This window comes from Papio anubis, chromosome 9 (assembly GCF_008728515.1).
Source record: "Papio anubis isolate 15944 chromosome 9, Panubis1.0, whole genome shotgun sequence".
Taxonomy (NCBI): domain Eukaryota; kingdom Metazoa; phylum Chordata; class Mammalia; order Primates; family Cercopithecidae; genus Papio; species Papio anubis.
Window position 1 is genome coordinate 38,536,590 of NC_044984.1, and position 6,854 is coordinate 38,543,443.

At 35.1% G+C, this 6,854-nt stretch overlaps 1 protein-coding gene across 2 annotated transcripts in view; it reads right to left on the minus strand.

Annotated features, from left to right (window-relative positions):
• The window catches only part of PUS7L (pseudouridine synthase 7 like), a 78,424-nt gene that overhangs the window by 40,249 nt on the left and 31,321 nt on the right, over positions 1-6,854 (minus strand). The gene's annotated exons all lie outside the window — the stretch shown is intronic.

Consider the following 6,854-nt stretch of genomic DNA (forward strand, 5'->3'; position numbering starts at 1 on the left):
AATTCAAAACCCAAAATCCTCCAAAATCCAAAACTTTTTGAGTACTGATGTGATGCCACAAATGGAAAATTCCACATCTGACTTCATATGATAGGTCACAGTCAAAATGTAGGTGCACAACACGTAGTCTATTCAGTGCTCCCAAAGGAAAAATAAATTACCTTCAGGCTATGTGTATAAGGTATACATGAAACATAAATGAATTTTGTTTAGACTTGGGTTCCAACTCTAAGAGTATCTCATTATACATGTACAAATATTCCAAAATCCAAACATATCTGAAATCTGAAACTTTTAGTCCCAAACATTTTAGATAAGGGGTATTCAACCTGTATTTGTGAAACAGCTGTAACAAAGGGTATGTACTACGGAGTAGTGACAGATGCCACTTGAAGATTTGGGGCCATACTTGCAGGTCTAAATGTGCTATGTTGAGGGGTTTGGACTGTTACTACATAGATACTGGGAAGCTTCTGAAATGTTCTATGGCCCCAAAACAATGACAGGATCACATTTCTACTTTTTGGAGAATAATTGGCAATAGTAAACAAGATGGACTGACTACAGTGAAAAACGAAGGCCAGCCAATTAGAGCATTATTATGATAATCAAAATAAAGAAAAGATAAAAAATAGTCATCAAATGTTTTCAATGCATTGAGAGAATGCTCTTCCAACTTAGAATAACTGCTTCCCAGATTTGCTATAGCCTCCTAAATGCGAAAATTACATTATTATTTACATAGAATAAATATGCATTAGATTCCTTTGAGATATTTTACAGAAAAATAAATTAATTTCCTTTTGAAAATTACATGCAAAAAAATTCATTCTATTATAACCTATCATTCATTTTATTATAAGGGAATTATAAAAGTTATAGAAAAAATATCCATCTTCCCTTTTTAGAAAAGAACACTAGTCCTTTTCGTTCCCCTGCCACAGAGGAGGCATTGGAAACAATGATCAGCTCAGATTAAAACCCTATTGTACTAAAAAACTCAGAATCCTGACTTAACTAGTCTAAGGAGATACCAGTAAGGCTTATTAGAAAAGGGAGCCTTGGTATAAAAGCATAAAGAATTGAGTTCTAACCCCCTCCACTCTTCACCCTATCCTGTTGCCCAAACACCCTTAGTTAAGGAGTGATCAGCTCTTTGATCTCTTCTCTTTTAAAATAACCAAATAGCTCTTGTTTTGACTCCATGGCTAAACTCCATCCTTGCAACAGGAGTTTTATTTCTACATTGGTAGTTGAGTTTCTAACAAAAAAGACAATTTAATGTATCTTATATTTTGTAATATGTTCTAAAGACTAAATTTAAATAATTTCATGGCTATCCTGACTTCTTTCCATAGTAAAATTTTCCTTTTGTAAGAGGCGGCCTGTGTACACAGGCAGAGTAAATTAACTCCTGCCTCAAAGTTGCTGAGAAAATGAATTGCTTAAGAAGATTAGAGTCATTTTCTTTACTTAGAGGTATTCTTGACAACCCACACTGAAATTACACAAGATTAACTCCATTAACACCATTTCCCATTCTTTAAACTAGTAGCTTTTTAGAAAGCAGCATTTAGACTGAATAGTTCAAAGCATATTTTAAGAGGAGATCTCAAGATGCTTAGAAATGCTAAATAAGTATCACTTAAGGATTTAGAATGGAGTGCTGAGAGGTCAAGTAACATACTGGTCATACAGTGAGCTGTAAGTGAAATGAAAAGATGCTGCTTGATTTTCTCTTTGCCATTTAGTCTGCATATTCCATTTGCAAGTGGCATTTCAAATCAAATGAAAACTTAAGGAATATAACACTGTTAATCCCTCAAACACATGGATATTATTTATTTTTGTCTTTCCCATAGCATTTTATAGAGTACCTTTCACTTATTCAAATATTTGTTGGTTATTATGCCATATATTTGACATTATTTTGTGGCCTATTAAATACATATAAATCAGAGGGCTTAGAAAAACAGATTAAAACAGTACTATAAGACAGAATCTTTCTGAAATTAGAAAGCAAAATCTATTAACACAGGCCCAAAACTTTAAACTAGTTATCCTAGCTGCCATTGGTGCCATTAAAATGTACAATGCATAAAAATCTCTCTCTCTCAAAATGTTGTCATGAGCCACCAAAACCATTCTGAACAAATGCAATCATAACCCGTTAATTCCCTTAAAATTTCCCTCTTTGATCTTTAAGTAGTCTTCAGTGTTTTTAACTGCAAAATAATACACTATATACTCATGTTTGAAATTCAAACATCAAAAGTAAATGGAAGAAAAAAGTCCTATTTTCCTACCTCCCCATATCTTCCTCCAACCTCTTTTCCTACTCTTACATTAATGTAAAAAAACTTTGCATTAAATTATATAGAGTTTCATTTTCTTTCTGTTCTCTTAAAGATTGCTCCCAGATAGAAAATGTTAAGGAACATTGACCTAGACAGCTCTTAAAGATTCCAATTTGAATGAACTACTGAATCCCCAGATTTAGAAATAGTTGTTTCTACTACTACAAAAAAAACCTCTAAAAATATGAATTGTAATTACTTTATGCTAAGACTAAGTCAGATCAGACCTCAATGAAAAGTCACTAACCATTTTATTATAAAAATTTTATCAGGGAGCATAGTAAAGTAATACTAGCTATAATAATACTAGCTGAAATTTACTGAGAATTTGCTAGGCACCAGACACTGTTCTTAGTGTTTCATACGATTTTCTAAAATCAAATCTCTATCAGTAAAATCTTAAGATATAGCATGTGATCATCAATGCCTCTGCTCATAATGTCTTAAATGTGTACATATTTCATAATTTTGTTTGATGCAACACTATCCTGGACTGAAAAATGATAACTAACAGTACTTCAAGTCTGAGAATTCTACAACAGAGTCAGTGGGTTACTAAAGTCACATATTAAAGCAGTTGTAGAGCCCATCTCTGATTTCAGGGATTCTCAACTGTACCAGTATATTTCCCATACTCTAATCATTCAGGTATTGGTATCATAATTACTGCTGTGTCTATACTATTATTTATTTAATACCTTTAAATTGATTCTACCTCTTTAAAATTAAATTGGGACATGGATGAAGCTGGAAACCATCATTCTCAGCAAACTATCGCAAGGACAAAAAAACAAACACTGCATGTTCTCACTCATAAGTAGGAACTAAACAATGAGAACACTTGGACACAGGAAGGAGAACATCACACACCGGGGCCTATGGTGGGGTGGGGGAGGGGGGAGGGATAGCATCAGGAGATATATCTAATGTAAGTGATGAGTTAATGGGTGCAGCACACCAACATGGCACAAGTATACATATGTAACAAACCTGCACATTGTGCACATGTACCCTAGAACTTAAAGTATAATAATAATAAAAAAAGAAATGAAATCACACATCTAAAAATAAAATAAAATAAATACAAAAATAAATAAAATTAAATTTAGTTTTAAAGGAAACATAATACCATCACATAAACAGGAAGCCAGAACTGATTGCCATAAATAAAAGGGAAAATAAATTCAATAAAACAATGCAATCCTATTAAATTCTAGCTACATATTATATTGTTGCCTGCTGATGTTTCTGAGCCTGAAGCCTGCATAGCTGGCTAAAAAGGTAAATTAGCAAATGTTGATATATGTAAATAGTATCAAGCAGCTTTCTCCTTCCTTAAACAGAATGATTGATGCAAAGACTGAAAATGAATTGCGAAAGAACAAGTTTCTCACTATGCTTTTTCAATGATATTTGTGCCAGGTACCATCTAAAACACCTCCTATGATCTACAATGATTTTACATATTATTACGATACAAATCCCAAAATATTTTGGGAAAACTCCAAAATGATTTGGGGATTTCCTGAAGGGATCCCTTTTACTTTATATTTTGGTCTCAGAATCTCAAAAGGTATCTTGTCTCTGCCAAGACATGGCCCAATATGCCTATTAAATCAATGGCAAGTAATATCAAGTTGGTAGAAATGGAAGTTATATTTTAATTTTTAGTTTGTTTTTTTATGAGATGGAGTCTTGCTCTGTCACCCAGGCTGGGCAATCTCGGTTCACTGTAACCTCCGCCTCCCAGGTTCAAGCAATTCTCCAGCCTCAGCCTCCCAAGTAGCCTAGCTAATTTTTGTATTTTTAGTAGAGACAGGGTTTCAGCATCTTGGCCAGGATGGTCTTGAACTCCTGACCTTGTGATCCACTCATCTTGGCCTTACAGGCGTGAGCCACCACGCCCAGCCTAAATGGAAGTTATTATCCAAAAACTTGTTCTCAGAAGGCAAATGTTAGGTAGATGAAAACAGTACTGATTTAGGAAGTATAATCACGCTCACCCCACACACTATTTTGTTTGACCTTGATTAGGTTAGTAAACTATTCAGGTATGTTTCCAATCTGCAAAATAAGTGAAGATAATACCTCCACACAGGGTGGGAATATGGATTAAAATGTGAGATACTGACATAATAGATACTCAGAAAATGTTAGTTAAATCAAAAGTTACATGACTTTCAGTTTTTTACAACTCACAAAAAAATCAAGGTGTTTTAATCTTAATATTAATAAAAAGACCTCAATTTGTTTCACCTAACCGACTCCCAGGCACTACTGCTAGCTCAAACAACCTTGGCAATTAAAACTAATTCAAAAATAACAAAGCTGGAGGCATCACACTACCTGATGTCAAACTATTCTACAAGGCTATGGTAACCAAAATAGCATGGTACTGGTACAAAAACAGACACATAGACCAATGGATCAGGTTAGAAAACCCAGAAATAAAGCCACACACCTACAGCTACCTGGTTTTTGTTAAAGTCAACAATAACAAGCAATGGGGAAAGGACTCCCTATTTAATAAATGGTGCTGGGATAACTGGTTAACCACATCCTGAGGATTGAAACTGGACCCCTTCCTTTTACCATATACAAAAATCAACTCAAGATGGGTTAACAACTCAAATGTAAAACCTAAAACTATAAAAACCCTAGAAGAAAACCTAGGAAATACCATTCTGGACATAAGACCTAACAAAGATATCATTACAAAGACTCCAAAAGCAATTGGAACAAAGCCAATAATTGACAAGTGACATGCTGGCTCAAGTCTGTAATCCTAGCACTTTGGGAGGCCGAGGTGGGTAGATCACGTGAGGTCAAGAGTTTGAGACCAACCTGGTCAACATGGTGAAACCCCGTCTCTAATAAAAATACAAAAATTAACCAGGTATGGTGGCGGCCACCTGTAACCCCAGCTACTCGAGAGTCTGGGGCAGGAGAAAGGCTTGAACCTGCGAGGCAGAGGTTGCAATGAGCAACTGCACTCCAACCTGGGTGACAGAAGGAAACTCCATCTAAAAAAAAAAAAAAAAAAAAATTGACAAGTGGGACCTAATCAAACTACATAGCTTCTGCACAGCCAAAGAAACTACCAACAGAGTAAACTGACAGTCTACAGAATGGGAGAGAATATTTTCAAAGTATGCATGAACAAAGGTCTGATATCCAGAATCTATAAAGAACTTAACAAGCAAAAAATAGCCCATTAAAAAAAGAAGAAAGGACATGAACAGATACTTCTCAAAAGAAGATATCCATGGGCCAAAAGCATATGAAAAAATGCTGAACATCACTAATCATTAGGGGAATGCAAATCAAAACCACAAGGAGATACCATCTCACACCAGTCAGAATGGCTGTTATTAAAAAGTCAAAAAATAACAGATGTTGGGGAGGCTGCAGAGAAAAGGGAATGCTATACACTGCTGGTGGGCATATAAATTAGTTCAGCCTCTGTGTAAAGCAGTTAGAAGATTTCTCAAAGAACTTAAAGCAGAACTACCATTTGACCCAGCAATTCCATTATTGGTTATATACCCAAAGGAATATAAATTGCTTTACCATAAAGTCCATGCACACATGTGTTCATTACAGCAATACTGACAATAGCAAAGACATGGAACCAACCTAGATGCCCATCAACAGTGGACTAGATAAAGAAAATATAGTACATATATATCAGACAATACTACACAGTCATACAAAAGAACAAAATTATGTCTTTACAGCAACATGGATGTAGCTGGAGGCCACTATTCTAAGCAAATTAACGCAGGAACAGAAAACCAAATACCAAAGGTTCTTACTTCTAAGTGGGAGCTGAACTTTGAGTACACGTGGACTCTAAGAAGGGAACAACAGGCACCAGGGCCTACTTGAGGGTGGATGGTGGGAGAAAGATGAGGATAGAAAAACAATGTATCAGGTATTACGCTCATTATCTGGGTGATGAAATAATTTGTATGCTGAACCCCCACAAAATGCAATTTACCCATGTAACAAACCTGCATATGTACCCCCAAACCTAAAATAAAAGTTGGAAGAAACAATAAAAATGAAGCAAAACTTTGGAAATGGGGTTATAGAAGGTCAGCAAAAGGTGGGTTTGAGATGTTTGGGTAGGTTAAGTGGGTATTTTGAAGATATGGCTTCTCCTTTGGCATGTTTAATAGTGATGCTTAAAGGACATCTTTGCAGTTTAACATGACACTTCACAAATAAATTATCTCCTAATAATGATGTGAAGAAAAAAAAAACCTAATCCAAAGATCATGCCTATGAAGGTCTGAAATGCCCCAGTAAAACTGCAAAAACCTAAGTGACTAGTGATCAGCTGGTCCAAAGCATACTATTAATAATAAAAGTCCTTAAACAAAAAAAAATTTAACATGGCAAGTCTTATTGGCATATAAAATAATATTCCATATGAATGATATCTCAATACATTTTATGGTGATGAAATAAACTTAGTGATCCTTTATACACAGC